The sequence below is a fragment of the Palaemon carinicauda genome, chromosome 17 (assembly GCF_036898095.1).
Source record: "Palaemon carinicauda isolate YSFRI2023 chromosome 17, ASM3689809v2, whole genome shotgun sequence".
Classification (NCBI taxonomy): domain Eukaryota; kingdom Metazoa; phylum Arthropoda; class Malacostraca; order Decapoda; family Palaemonidae; genus Palaemon; species Palaemon carinicauda.
This window is the reverse complement of record NC_090741.1, coordinates 53,059,129-53,074,346: the sequence shown is the minus strand read 5'-3', so window position 1 is coordinate 53,074,346 and position 15,218 is coordinate 53,059,129. Positions and strand designations below refer to the sequence as shown.

The 15,218-nt window shown below is 39.3% G+C and overlaps 1 long non-coding RNA gene across 1 annotated transcript; it reads right to left on the bottom strand.

The window, feature by feature from the left end:
• Positions 1–1,688: 1,688 nt before the first annotated feature.
• On the bottom strand, positions 1,689–11,912 carry LOC137656080 (uncharacterized). The gene is made up of 2 exons (XR_011046932.1): positions 11,871–11,912; positions 1,689–2,161 (listed from the first exon to the last, which is right to left on the bottom strand). It is a non-coding gene; the product is annotated as an uncharacterized lncRNA (long non-coding RNA).
• Between the last annotated feature and the right edge of the window lie 3,306 nt (positions 11,913–15,218).

Here is a 15,218-nt window from a genome sequence, read left to right as displayed (position 1 = left end):
TTCTCCTCCAAAGAAGAGACAAAGAAGAGAAGAAACCCCTGAAATAGATCTGCCCACCCTTTCATTGGAGAGAGAAACAACTCCTGAAGGAGAACTACCCCGCCACATCATGGAAGGGGACTCTCCTTCCAAGCAGTAACCTCCCCCTTCCATCCTCTCCACATCCATCCCTGTATGCCATCGAACCGCTGCTCAAAGGTATGTTCACTACAGTACAGAAAATGGTTTAAAATTGTTTTATTTTAGTACAGTAAATGGTTTAAAATTGTTTTATAGGATTTTCTGACCAATTTCATACACATTTAGATAATTATTGTTGTTTAGGTACACGTTTTATTAATATTTTGGGCCTGTTCGAGTGCTTGGGAACGGAATAGAATATATACCATTATTTCTTATGGGGAAAAAAAATTCGGTACTCGAACAAATCGGAGGTCGAACACGGATCTCGAACGGATTATGGTCGAGTACCGAGGTATCACTGTAATAATAATAATAATAATACAGTACCACACTACAGACGAAATCAACGTGAATGCTCAGTTGCCTGTCGTTGAAATCATACTCCAATTAATGGTTAGTATTCATGTCAGAACAAATACTCTAAAAGGTGATTTAAACAGATGTTTCTATTCTTTACCTAACAGATATTTATATTACTAAATGGCACGCACATTATCTGACAAGAGCAAATACAAGCACCAAATAACTGTTCGTTAAACTCATGCAACTACACCTGCAACATTCTAAATGCAGATGTGCGTCAGTTTAACGGATATGCTGGCTGGAGTCTAACACGTTAGTAAATGCAAGATGTGAGTTAAACGCAGATTTCCTACATGAGCTAATCTACAATATACCCCTCAAAATACCAGACCTAACAAAATTTATCATTTACAATCACATATAATAAACCTAGCAGTCTAGAAATTAATCCTTTTCATAAAGAATTATGATTAGTTTACTGTTCATAAATATTCAAATCCCCCTTACCTTTATAAGAGAGATGCAAAGTTGTGTCTTGAGGATATTTATTCGAAGACTTTCCTCCGTACATCTATGACGACATGAGATGCAGTTCATCCAGCTGATAATTCTTCATTGGCATCAAGGACATCATCTTTTACGGTATCCATGAGGTTCGTAATTTGGTATCTAACAAGAATCCACTTCCCAGCTTTGCCCAATACTACAATGAGCCACAACGACCTCATCATCATCATCTCCTTTGCCTATTGACTCAGGCACTCGGTTAGACTTCGCCAGTCGTCTCTATGTTGAGCTTTCAAATCAATATTTCTTCATTCATCACCTCCTACTCTACGCTTCATAGTCCTCAGCCATGTAGGCATGGTTCTTATAACTCTTCTAGTGCCTTGTAGAGCTCAATTAAAAGTTTTTCTCTCTCGGGGAGTGCGAAGAACATGCCCAAACCATCATGGTCTTATTCCAATATGGCACTCAAGTAATCTCTTAGTTTCATTTCTAATCCTGTCCTGCCATTCAACTTCCAATATTCTTCTAAGGGCTTTGTTCTCAAAAATACAAAATCTGTTGGATATTGTTTCATTGTCATACCAGGGTCCACTTACCAGTTTCCTCCATTTCTTCCATAAATGGCAGAGGTGCCTGGCGCCAAGTCTTGAAGACCATCAAAACTTATATCAAATTCTTCAGATACCATTGCCAATGTCTTCACTCTGGGCCTATTGTATGGTAGAGTAACGTTATAAAATTGACAAATCTTTCCTAGTTCGTCTACCTTCGTAACATCGATTGAACTGTTTGCCTTGGGTGCTCAATTAATTGTACTCTCAAGAGCTTCAAATACAGCAATCTGGATACAGTACTATACTCTTTTCCTCTTTAGATGGTTCTTTTTCTGTAGTCTCCTCGTCATCATCTACTGTACTTCATATTCCCTTTTGTCATCCAGAAGTTTTCCACAATTATGAATCCATGACTTTTGCATTTATCATTTTTCATTTCCGGCTTTGGCTATTTTACACCCTTTCAATCTTCCTCAGTCGCTTTGCTAAACAGGACGATTACTTTTCCTACTTTGTCTTGGGTAACAGTTCGAAAGCTCCCCTCTTTATACATCTTGATTTCAAAACAATGTCTCATTACTTTCTTCTGCAATGCTTTCATCTTCGTGAACCTGAAACAAAACAAAATATAGTTGCAACTACAGAACTACTGATAATGTCAAGGACTTATTATAACAATTATCTTGCATGTATGCTAAGCAATGCTCTTATACAAATATCTAATTTTATCAAAGATTAGTATTCCCTGAGCAATTATTCATGGCTGAGAACCTGGTCTTTTAATACTAATTAATCAGTGCTTGCCCTTATAATCTCAAACACACACAAAAAAAAAGATCAACATTACATATTTCTACAATAATTTGTATACTTCCTAAATACAAAACCCGAGTTCTTTAATAGGAGTAGGGCTTCAGCAAAGTTGGATGTCAGCTGTTAACATTTATGGCCGGGTGGGGGTAAGCCCCGCCCACTGATAGGCTACTGAGCAGCCATTTTGACCTTCACCTTGGTTGGGAAAGATCCTTGCAATACAACCACGTTTGCACGACGTGGCATCTCTGCGCTTGTACGACTGCAGAGATCAGATTCAAGAAGACATCTGTGACAACCCCTTTGGGCCAGTATGAATGCTGGGATGGAGCAGGTCACATTAATAGGTGAACTACTGTAGTCACCTATTGACTCAAAAATGTTATTTTTATAATAAAATAAATTTTTGAATATACTTACCCGGTGATTATATAAGCTGCAACTCTGTTGCTCGACAGAAAACTCTACGTTAAAAATCCGCCAGCGATCGCTATGCAGGTAGGGGGTATACTTCAACAGCGCCATCTGTCGTGCATGTACTCAGTACTCAATGTAAACAAAGAACTCAATTTTCTCCTCGGTCCACTGCGTCTCTATTGGGGAGGAAGGGAGGGTCCTTTAATATATAATCACCGGGTAAGTATATTCAAAAATTTATTTTATTATAAAAATAACATTTTTCAATATTTAACTTAGCCGGTGATTATATAAGCTGATTCACACCCAGGGGGGTGGGTAGAGACCAGCAATAAATGTTTACATTATTATGAGCTAAGGATTTTTTATTTTATTTTAGCAGTTATCAAAATAACAAACTTAAAATAAATAAGTACCTGGTAAGGAAGTCGACTTGAACAATTACTCTGCCTTTTTAAGTACGTCTTCCTTACGGAGCCTCGCGATCCTCTTAGGATGCTGAGCGACCCCTAGGAGCTGAAGTATCAAGGGTTGCAACCCATACAACAGGACCTCATCAAAACCTCTAATCTAGGCGCTTCTCAAGAAATGACTTTGACCACCCGCCAAATCAAGTAGGATGCGAAAGGCTTCTTAGCCTTCCGGACAACCCAAAAACAATAATAAAACATTTCAAGAGAAAGATTAAAAAGGTTATGGAATTAGGGAATTGTAGTGGTTGAGCCCTCACCCACTACTGCACTCGTTGCTACGAATGGTCCCAGAGTGTAGCAGTTCTCGTAAAGAGACTGGACATTCTTAAGATAAAAAGACGCGAACACTGACTTGCTTTTCCAATAGGTTGCGTCGATTATACTTTGCAGAGATCTAATTTGTTTAAAGGCCACGGAAGTTGCGACAGCTCTAACTTCGTGTGTCCTTACCTTCAGCAAAGCTTGGTCTTCCTCATTCAGATGGGAATGAGCTTCTCGTATTAACAGTCTGATAAAATAGGATAAAGCATTCTTTGACATAGGCAAAGATGGTTTCTTAACTGAACACCATAAAGCTTCAGACGGGCCTCGTAAAGGTTTAGTTCGTTTTAAATAGAACTTAAGAGCTCTTACAGGGCATAAGACTCTTTCTAGTTCATTTCCAACCATACGATAAGTTTGGAATATCGAACGATATTGGCCAAGGCCGAGAAGGCAGCTCGTTTTTGGCTAGAAAACCAAGTTGTAGAACATGTAGCCGTTTCGGATGAGAATCCGATGTTCTTGCTGAAGGCATGAATCTCACTGACTCTTTTAGCTGTGGCTAAGCATACCAGGAAAAGAGTCTTTAAGGTGAGATCTTTCAGGGAGGCTGATTGTAGCGGTTCGAACCTGTCTGACATAAGGAATCTTAGTACCACGTCTAAATTCCAACCAAGTGTAACCAAACGACGCTCCTTCGTGGTCTCAAAAGACTTAAGGAGGTCCTGTAGATCTTTATTGTTGGAAAGATCTAAGCCTCTGTGACGGAAGACTGATGCCAACATGCTTCTGTAACCCTTGATAGTGGGAGCTGAAAGAGATCGTTCTTTCCTCAGATATAAGAGGAAGTCAGCTATTTAAGTTACAGAGGTACTGGTCGAGGATACGGATACTGACTTGCACCAGTTTCGGAAGATTTCCCACTTCGATTGGTAGACTCTAAGGGTGGATGTTCTCCTTGCTCTAGCAATCGCTCTGGCTGCCTCCTTCGAAAAGCCTCTAGCTCTCGAGAGTCTTTCGATAGTCTGAAGGCAGTCAGACGAAGAGCGTGGAGGCCTTGGTGTACCTTCTTTACGTGTGGCTGACGTAGAAGGTCCACCCTTAGGGGAAGTGTTCTGGGAACGTCTACTAGCCATCGAAGTACCTCGGTGAACCATTCTCTCGCGGGCCAGAGGGAAGCAACTAGCGTCAACCTTGTCCCTTCGTGAGAGGCGAACTTCTGCAGTACCTTGTTGACAATCTTGAACGGAGGGAATGCATATAGATCTAGATGTGACCAATCTAGGAGAAAGGCATCTATATGAACTGCTGCTGGGTCCGGGATTGGTGAGCAAAATATTGGGAGCCTCTTGGTCATCGAGGTTGCGAAGAGATCTATGGTTGGCTGGCCCCAGGTGGCCCAAAGTCTCTTGCATACATCCTTGTGGAGGGTCCATTATGTTGGAATTATTTGTCCCTTCCGAATGAGACAATCTGCCATGACATTCAAGTTGCCTTGGATGAACCTCGTTACTAGTGATATGTCTAGACCTTTTGACCAGGTGAGGAGGTCCCTTGCGATCTCGTACAACGTCAGAGAGTAGGTCCCTCCTTGCTTGGAGATGTACGCCAAAGCCGTGGTGTTGTCCGAGTTCACCTCCACCACTTTGCCTTGAAGGAGAGACCTGAAGCTTTTCCAGGCCAGACGTACTGCCAGTAGCTCCTTGCAGTTGAAATGCATTGTCCTTTGACTCGAGTTCCATATTCCCGAGCATTCCCGACCGTCTAATGTCGCACCCCAGCCTACGTCCGATGCGTCCGAGAAGAGAACGTGGTTGGGAGTCTGAACAGTCAGGGGAAGACCCTCTCTTAGGTTGATATAGTCCTTTCACCAAGTCAGACAAGACTTTATCTTTTCGGAAACCGGGATCGAGACCGCTTCTAGCGTCTTGTCCTTTTTCCAGTGAAAAGCTATATGGTATAGAAGAGGACGGAGGTGTAGTCTTCCTAGTGACACAAATTGATCCACGGATGACAGCGTCCCTACCAGACTCATCCACAGCCTGACTGAGCAGCGTTCCTTCTTCAGCATCTTCTGGATGGATAGCAGGGCTGGGGGCTGATCGTCTTGTTCAACAACGTCCTCATCAGAGGGTTCCTCATCCAAAACTGATGAGGAAACGGCAACGGAGTGGGCAACGTCTGACTCGCTGAATCCGGTCGCACTGGTGGATGCGTGACGGAGCCGGACGCAATATCATGGAACTGCTGCACAGTCTGTGAACTGTCAACAACCATGGGTGCGCGAGGAAGCACAGCGTCAACCCGAAACTGTCTAGACCGTCTGGGTTGTGCAGTCAATACCCTACCGGGTTGCTGAGGTTGACGCACTGCGTCACAACAAGTCACCTCTGCTGGTTGTTGAACGTCCTGAACGTCAACAACCACCTCCGAGCGTCGCTTAACGTCAACGTGCGGCTGGCAACCCACACTGGGTCGCATCGGTGGAGGAACCACCTCAACTGGCAGACGCGAGTAGGTTACCTCAGCGTCAACAGGGCGCACAACCGACCGGTTGGAAGGTTGTTGGCCAGAAGGTTCTTCTCTGCATTTAAGTCCTCTATCAAGGACGCAAGCTTGGACTGCATGTCTTGCAGCAAAGCCCATTTAGGGTCTACGGGAGCAGGTGTGGCAACAGACGGGGTTAGCGACTGAGGCGGAACCGTTTACCATCCCTGAAAGCCTTGTTATGCGTGACATAATAGTACAGCAAAACTTCAAAGGCTCGACAACAGCTGAGAAGTTGACCTGTAAACAACTTGGAGCGTCTCCTGGCTAGGCGCCAGGGAGAGTCTACCAGAATTGAGAAGTCTATCTGGGCAGAGGCATGAACTCCCAAGCCGAGAACTTCTCTCGTGTCATATCAGACTCTCGCTCTATAAACCAGTTTAAAAGAACGGAAAGCAAAGGCTGTATCCCCCAAACTCCTCCTGGTGAAAAACCAGTCGCCTAGCCAACGTAACGCTCTCCAGGAGAGCGAGAGAGCACTAGCTTAAAAACAACGGCTTCGAAGTAGCTAGGCCTAGTGTAAGCTCTGACGTTTAGGCGAACGAGGAGCAGCAGTTACAAGATCCGGACGAAGATCCTTAAATAAATCATCATGATTTAATTAAAGTCCATAGGAGGCTAAGCAGCTTATGGCTCCTCTCCATCTGACAGAGTCCTCAAGGGAATATCAGTAGGAGGGAGAACAGCAACTTCCTCATCTACAGGAACCTTGTCCGATAAAAGCTGAGTCTCTCACTGGTGCATTAGTAGCGGACCAGAACGCAACGTCATGTAACTGCTTGACAGTCTGTGAACTGTCAACAACTGAACTGTCAACCACAACAGGTGCGTGAGGACGTTCAGCGTCCACTCGAGACTGCTTTGACTGCCTAGACTGAGCAGTCAAAACAACTCTAGAATGCGGAGGTTGACGCACAGCGTCAAAACAAGTCAACTCCGATTGTTAGTGAACGTCTAGAACGTCAACAGGAGCATCAGCCAGTGGCCTAACGTCCAAATGCGGCTGAAAAACCACACGAGACCGCATCGAGTGTGGTTCTAAACAACCTGACTGACGTGACTAAGCTACGCCAACGTCAACAGTAAGCACAAAGGAACGTTAGGTTGGCTGAAAGCCAGGATATCGATGAGATAAACGGCTAGACTCAACGGACTAATCGGCAGAATAGTCTTCCATAAGGGAGGCAAGCATATACTGCATGTTTTGCCATACTGTACAACCCCTTAAGGATCAACGGAAATGGTTGTGGTAATAGACGAGGGTAACGTCTGTGACCGCAACACTTTGCCTACAAAAAAAGACTTTCGGAGTCTGTGTTACGCTTTTGTTAGGCGGCGAGCAGTTATCCGATGACTGCATAGGGTCAGAGCTGTCCTAATGGCTGTAACCAGGACGCTGGACCTGTCCTGAAAGGACTGACTTTCGCTTAAGGGCTTCGAAACCTTGTGACAGGTTTCTTATGCGAAAAGCCTTCGGATGACGAGGAGAAAAAACGTCTCTCTCGTCTTATGGTAGGGGAGATCTTGGTAAGATACACCCGATACCATAGAGGGAAACGTCTGTTCGTTGATCAAGGCCTCTCGAACCCATAAGTCGTTCGACATTACTTCTCCCCTGGGCTTGGGAGCTTGCAAGAGGTCCCGGACTAGGTGAACGACAGGCACGAACAGACGAACCCTCGGACGCAACACTGTAACACTTTGCGCATATCACTTTATCACTTCGATTTTCTGTTTTGCACTTATTTCACTGAAATCGAAACTTTTACTGATTTCTACCTGAAACACGCAATTCTACCCTTCATTAAAAGGTAGTAATTGCAAAATCAGTCGTATAATGCAGCTCATTAATACCAGCAAAAAACAGAAAACATATTTTAAGATAAAAAATTCAGTGGCTGGGAAAGAGACTAAACACTAGTTCATATAAACTACGTTTTCAATCTCTCACCGCACATAGCCTGGGGACGAGAATAAAAACCTAAAAACGTTTTATCCTTCCTCCCCGTACAGAGACTAGGGACGAGAGTAACACGAGAACAACGTTACCCGCTTGAACGGAACGTTTTCTCTCCTCTCTCTCCCTCCGTCTCTATCTCTCTCTCTCTTACTCTCTTGATTTCGCACCTAAGAGAAGAGCCCAATTATATATCGTCAAAAAAACATGTTATTTGACTAAAGGAAAAAACTGAAAGGTTTTTCAAATAAAAAGTTCCTTTAAATTAGAATTTAAAACATTTAAGCTAAGAAAGAATGAACAAAACGTCAGAATCGATTTACTCTTACTGCAAAGTGAAACCGTGATACACTCTCTCTCTATCGTAACGATAGAGCGCATGTTGAACGTCCTGAACGTCAACAACTGCGTAGCCTAAAAAACTAAACGTTAGTTCATCTTTGAAAACAGTACGAAGACTATCAAAGAAATTCTTTCATAAAACATTACATTTAAAAAGTTTTAAATTCTTTAAAAGCTAAATACGATATAACGGGCTCAACGTTGATTAACTTCGGTTCCAAGTTAGGACCGCCTACTATCATGAAAGGTCGCATATAAACAAAACATTAAAATTTATTTCTATATGTTTATAATAAATGGAAAGTTAATCGAAGAGGCCTAATAAAGGCGGAGAGATATAAAATATATAGATCTATAACGTGATAAGAAAATTACTAAAAGCCTAAACACACTTCCGTCTAAGGGAAGGGTCGGCCATTTAAAAGTGAAAGAAAGTCCATACTCTCTTTGTCACCATAATTAAATCTATCCAAAACGAGTTCAAGTTTTGAGATGAAGATAAAACACCTGCATAGCGAAAGCTCAAAACTAGAATAGTGTACTTCACCAAATAGTTGTGAAAACAAATCCAGTTAGCAACAGCGAATTAGTAGGTCTTGCCGGTAGCCCGACAGAGAGAAAATTGAGTTCTTTGTTTACATTGAGTACTGAGTACCTGCACGACAGATGGCGCTGTTGAAGTACACCCCCTACCTGCATAGCGATCGCTGGCGGATTTTTAACGTAGAGTTTTCTGTCGAGCAACAGAGTTGCAGCTTATATAATCACCGGCTAAGTTAAATATTGAAAAGTAACGATTACCTGAAGAACGAGAGGAAGTCCAGATAATGTGATTCCCAATCCCCTGATTCCTAATTATGCGATTCCAGATGGCCGTACCGATCACCCTGCATGTGTAATTCCGTGGGGGTAAAGATGAAAGAGGAGAACAAAGATATAAGGCAATCTATCTTGCAGTAAGCAAACACGACGGGAACGCTCCTACAAACACAAAACACGAAGGGAAGAGGCACGACAAAACCTTGGCATTTATGAAGGGAAGATTTAGTAACCTGTTTAAGCAATGAGAATGATAGAATGATCGCAGGTACCTCCTCCGCTGGTATCGTGTAACGAAAGAGCTGGAACAATGCGGGTCAAAAGTCACTATGGCAATATTACTGGTTTAAAACTCTTATGAAAGCATTGTCTTGCCATATTCGGTAAAGCGCTTGTACAGCATTATGGTCTTCCGTGTACTTTTATCTGCGAGTTTGGAGGTACCAAAAACTTATAGGTCTGAAGACTAATAAACGATCCCATTATGGACTTTTCGTTCGTGATTGCAAAAGTACATCTATTGAATAGTCGTAGTTTACAACCTACCATGCTTGTACTGCATGGTCGTCTTCCGTGTACTTTTATCTGCGAGTTTGGATGTACCAAAAACTTTTACAGTCTGAAGACAAATAAACGATCCCATTATGGACTTTTCGTTCGCGATTCCAAAAGTACATCTATTGTACAATCGCACCGTAGTTTACAACCTACCATAAATCCATTATCAACAATTTGCAATTTTCTATGCCAGACTGTAATGATGTACCCACTTATTAATCAGTGAGCGGCCCCACAGATCGAAGAATAGTCTGTCGATGTCCTTAAGCCAACAGCAAACACCTCCAAACAGTAACGTAATCAACCCTTTTACTCCCAGGCTATTTGGAACTTTCCAAACCTTAACCCCCAGGGGTTATTTTTTTCAAGCACATTTTGCAGTATATATTTTTTCAAATTGCTCTAACAGCCTTAATTTTTGTCATAGAGAGCTCAGGTTGGTCTCATTCTCTTGGAAAATGCCTTTAGTTTCTCAAAAAATCATCAAAAATATGCAAAAAAAATTTAAATAGCAGTTTTTTGCAAGGACGTACCGGTACGTCCATGGGGGTAAAGGGATGAGTTTTGTGAAACGTACCAGTACGTCCTTTTGGGGGTAAAAGGATTAAGAGTATTTTTAATATCAACCTAAGGTAAGGGAATCACAGGGGGATAGACCACCCCCTGGTAAGTAAGGACGTGGCAATTTAGGTCAGAGTAGTGCATATCCTCTTTACTTCCTTACTATCCAAATATTGGCAATCCCTGCCAGTATAGAAACTCCAACTTACTATAGTGGCTATAACATCTACCTGTTTCACATAATGTTCCGACGTTTATCTGGCGAAATATGTGGCAGTATGTATAATGTAGGGACGGACCTAGAGGTTTCTTTATTAGAAAGGTAAGATAAGTCAAGGTGATTAAAGGTTGGGTAAAATTAATTTAGGATAATTTTGCTACATTTTTTAACTGTGGACCAACCTCTTAAAATCACTTCAAAATACAGTTTTTTTCAGGAGTATTTGCCCGTAGGTTTTTGACGTTCTATGGGACTTTCTACAATGAAAAATTGTTTATTTTTAAACACAAGGAAACTAGTTGCTTGCTCCAAAACTACTTACAGTAATAATGGATATGAAACCTCGCAGAAACACAAACAAATATGTCTGAAAAACCATATTTTGCAATGGTTCTAACATGAAGTAATGTTGAATAAATGTTGTGAGTTACGGTATCTATAATAACAGTGACAGCCTACCCAGCCTATCTAATATAAGCACTATGGTAAATTACTGGTTAAATGTAAAGAAATGATGATAAATTATAAGATAATTCTAAATGAATTTATATGCAAGCAAGCAAACAGCTTATGGTAAAATGGGCCAAGACTATCTGGGTAATATTTCGGTAGAGTCCCACCCAACGCCATTACAGCTCGCCAGCACATAGGAGCTTGATGTTTGGGGTGTATGTATGATAGCGGCCACCTGTATATATCATCATGGTTAACTTAGCATACGGAAGTGTAAGGGGGTCGCAAGAAGGCATTAGGCCCCCGTTAGGTATGTAGGTAAGGACATGTCTTGTAGGTTACGTTAGGGGGGAAAGTTAAGGTCCATTTTTAATGATCAAATGAGGAACTGGCCGCTGATATACAAAGGCTCCTGATGTTTCGCTCGCGCATGGCGAAGCAAAATACATTAGATTTCGGTAATAATACGATAGAGTCCGATGTTTTTTCTCCGGCGTGCGCTCGCATATAAGAAAAACATTAAGCTCTTATGTACAGTACTGGGAAGCGGTAATGGCGCTGGGTGGGACTCTACCGACATATTGACTTACACTTGGCATTTAAGGCTTTGCCAGGACATGTCAGACAGGCCAGAAGCCTTTGACCTTAGGCCATATATGTGTATTAAGGTGTAATAGGTCGTAGGAGAAGGCTTGGTGTAGACCATATAACTCTGTCCAACTAAGAGGGAGGAAGGTGGCCGTGTACTACCTGTCATTCATAATTCTACCTTTATCTATCTATAACACGGCTTTATAAATCAAACTATGAATGGTGATTTGTTATATATATAAAAATAAATGTGTTTATAGAAAGTTAATCGAATAAAACGGTTAAAAAGAACAAATAAAGGGAATTACTTTTGACTGGAATGCTGACAAGGAAGACGTTTCACGTTTGTTTGTTTACATTATAAGATTTAGGTTCAGGTGTTGGGGGAACATATATCTTTACATCGGCTCCTCCTTTTTTTATTCTAGTTTTTTTCTTTTCCATTTTTCCCCACATTTAATATATATATATATATATATATATATATATATATATATATATATATATATATATATATATATATATATATATATATATATATATATATATATATATATATATATAGATATATATAGGTATATATATATATATATATATATATATATATATATATATATATATATATATATATATATATATATCTATATATATATATATATATATATATATATATATATATATATATATATATATATATATATATATATATATATATATATATATATATATATATATATAGATATATATATATATATATATATATATATATATATATATATATATATATTATTATTATGATCATTGCTTGCTAAGCTAAAACCATAGCTGGAAAAGCAGGATGCTATAAGCCCAGAGGCTCCAACAGAGAAAATAGCCCTGTGAGGAAAGAAAACATGGAAAAATTAAATATTTTGAGAACAGTAACAATATCAAAATTAATATTTCTTATTTTATTGCACGTAAAAAAACAAGATGCTATAAGCCCAGAGGCTCCAACAGAGAAAATAGCCAAGTGCGGAAAGAAAACAAGAAAAAATTAAATATTCTAAGAACAGTAACAATATCAAAATTAATATTCCCTATATTATTGCACGAAAAAGGCAGGATGCTATAAGCCCAGGGGCTCAAACAGAGAAAATAGCCAAGTGTGGAAAGAAAACAAGGAAAAATTAAATATTTTAAGAACAGTAACAATATCAAAATTAATATTTCCTATATTAGGTCTCTACATTCTTCAATGACACACAAAATTGGCTTGAGAAAATCTTTTAAGATTTTTGGTGATCAATCTATTCTGAAGTGTTTTAATTCGTTCATTCTACCTTGTTTCGAGTATTGTTCTCCTGTCTGGTCTTCAGCTGCTGATTCTCATCTGAATTTGTTGGACAGAAACTTACGGTCTATTAAATTCCTTATGCCTTATTTATATATTAATCTTTGGCACCATTGTTCAATTAGTTCATTATGTATGTTGCATACGATTTTTAATAATTCTGACCATCCTTTACATTCAGATCTTCCTGGACAGTTCCATCCTTGTAATACTAGGCATGCAGTTAACTCTAATAGTCAGGCCTTCTCCATCATTTGGCTCAATACTACACAGTACTCTAGAAGTTTTATTCCAGCTGTGACCAAGTTGTGGAATGATCTTCCTAATCGGGTCGTTGAATCAGTAGAACTTGAAAAGTTCAATCTTGAGGCAAATGTTTTTATGTTGAGCAGGCTGACATAAGTATTTTTATAGTCTATATGTTAATTGTCTGTTTTAGTGTTGTTAATATTTTTTTTAGCAAATATTCTATTTTCATTTTTCATTACTTCTTATATCGTTTACTTATTTCCTTATTCCCTTTCCACACTGGACTATATTTCTCTGTTGGAGCCCTTGGGCTTATAGCATCTTGCTTTTCCAACTAGGGTTGTAGCTTGGGTTATAATAATAATAATAATAATAATAATAATAATAATAATAATAATAATAATAATAATAATAATAATAATAATAATAATAATAATAAAACTTTTGTGAATCAACAAAGATGAGATCTATCTAGACAATGCATTTGGTTTCAGTAAACAATTCTCTATTTACCTACAATTCTCTTTTTCTTCTTAATTTATCTAACTTTATTTTAACTTTAGTGTATTTTTAAGGCAATTTAAACTTAAGTCAATCGTTAATTACAAATTATTTTTAAAGTAAATAGTAGAAAAATTAGAAATATCAATATGGCGTCTTGTCTCTTGAGAGTAAATATCGCATTCTATATCATAGTTATTTTCTATTATTTTATATACAGCCTATGCATGGCGTGAATTCTCTTTCTCATATCCCTTTATTACTTGAGACAATCCTCTCAACATTCTTATTTCTACTACATCCACCTTCTTCTTCCCGGTCTTCCTCATACTTGCTATTTCTGTTCTATATAACTTAGGTGGTCTTATAAGTCCCGTGAAACCTTCAGCAATCTTAAAGGAACCTTCTTGCTACAGACAACTACAGGTTCAGACCTCCAGTTGCTCTATCTTTTCTGAATTTGATGTCTCAGTACAGTATCGCCTCCTGGTCCATGAGCTAGGTTCCTGCTTACTAACAATCCATTTCGCAAAATAGGTTCGCTGGCATTCTATTGCATTATAAATAAGTGCAAAGCTTCTAAGTTTATTCGTATTATTTTAATAAAGCTTAATTTAACTGTACTAACCTCTAACACCCACCCCCCAATTACTAGAACATCGGTACTCTATTCCCTATCCATTCTCATGCTCTGTCCATAATCCACTGTGATATTGGCACACACGTATTCATTCTTTGAACTGCTTATTCTCACTCATCTAAAAGTGCTGTTCTCCATCTCTCCAGCTTCTCCTCACCCCTTCTCTAAGCACAACACAATGATATCTGCATATGTGCCGACCCCTGGCGTAGAAACCAACTCATATCTCAAATTCACCTGTCTCTCCAACACTTATGTACACATTGGTATACATGTTCCTATAGGCTACAACTGAATCATTCGGACAATTTCGGCCCCATCTTCTCCCTCATATATCACATTTTTCACGTGTACTTGTCCATCCTCGCTTATAAATCTTCCATTTTCTTCATTTAGAACTTGCTCGAAATACTCTTTCCTATCTTTTTCAATTAATCTTCCTCCTTCTCTGTGACCATACCGTTACTATATTTATTATTATTATTATTAGCTAAGCTATAACCCTAATTTGAAATGTAGAAGGCTATAAGCCTATAGGCTCATGAATAAATTTCTTCACTTTTTCCACGCTTAGAAATATTATATTATAGTTACCCATAATAACTAAAAAAATTCGTTTTCTATACATTTTTCTTAACGTTTTCATTTACTATTGTATGGGTACACTATGGTAAATATACCATTGATACGTACGGTTAGGTGTGTAACGCTAAGGCTCTATTTCGGTTCCATACTAGAAACCTCAGTGAGATGCTGGTCAGGTAATTAACCAAATGAAAATATAAATAAAAAATGAAAGGAATTGACGGTGCAACAATTCATTTATTTACTAGAAATTCTTCCCACAGGTTTTAAATTCAGAAACATGAATCTTCACCTACGAAGCACTTAACAGGTGTGCATCCACTACTACCAATCCATTTATTATCTTAA